At 60.4% G+C, this 520-nt stretch overlaps 2 protein-coding genes across 2 annotated transcripts in view; one reads left to right on the top strand and one right to left on the bottom strand.

The window, feature by feature from the left end:
• The window catches only part of PIP5K1A (phosphatidylinositol-4-phosphate 5-kinase, type I, alpha), a 31,483-nt gene extending 31,331 nt beyond the window's left edge, over nucleotides 1-152 (bottom strand). The window contains exon 1 of the mRNA XM_009332554.1: nucleotides 8-152. The gene's annotated coding sequence lies outside the window, so the exon portion shown is untranslated. The remainder of the gene's footprint in view (nucleotides 1-7) is intronic.
• LOC103924097 (tropomodulin-4-like) overlaps nucleotides 1-520 on the top strand; it is a 24,286-nt gene that overhangs the window by 10,596 nt on the left and 13,170 nt on the right. The window lies entirely within an intron of this gene.

Below are 520 nucleotides of genomic sequence, written 5' to 3'. Positions count from 1 at the left end.
CCCCTACCGGAGCGCCGAGGGTCCGCGGGGGGCTTGTGGCTGCTGCGGGTCGAGGCCTCTCCTCGCGCCGACTCCCGTGGGCGACGGTTCGTTGCTCTATTTATCTCCTTCCTACCTTTTTTTATATTAAAAAAAAGAAATAAATCCGAGTAGCCTGCGTACAAGGGTGCGGACTCTCATTTCCATTCAACACGCGGCGCCCGCAACACCAGGAGACCCTACGGTAAATGCAGGGTGCGTACGACCCCTTGTTTTCCAAGAGACCCTACAATAAACAAGCAGCTCGTTCCGAGTGCTGCTGCTCCCAGTGCAGGGCTGCCACGGGAGCCCTGATGACGGCGGCCCCATGCACCCCCCCTAAATGCGATTTTGGGGGCTGGGAGGGCACATGGGAGCCAAGTCACCCAGACAATCTCAGAGTGAAGGGGCATAAAATGTCCCCGCGGGGGTGTCGGGGGGATTCAGGGGTCTCCGAGGGGCTGCAGGGCCCCGGGCACAAGGTTCAGCCTCTCCCTGTGGC

This window comes from Pygoscelis adeliae, unplaced genomic scaffold (assembly GCF_000699105.1).
Source record: "Pygoscelis adeliae isolate BGI_AS28 unplaced genomic scaffold, ASM69910v1 Scaffold709, whole genome shotgun sequence".
Classification (NCBI taxonomy): Eukaryota; Metazoa; Chordata; class Aves; order Sphenisciformes; family Spheniscidae; genus Pygoscelis; species Pygoscelis adeliae.
This window is presented reverse-complemented; position numbering and strand designations above follow the sequence as displayed.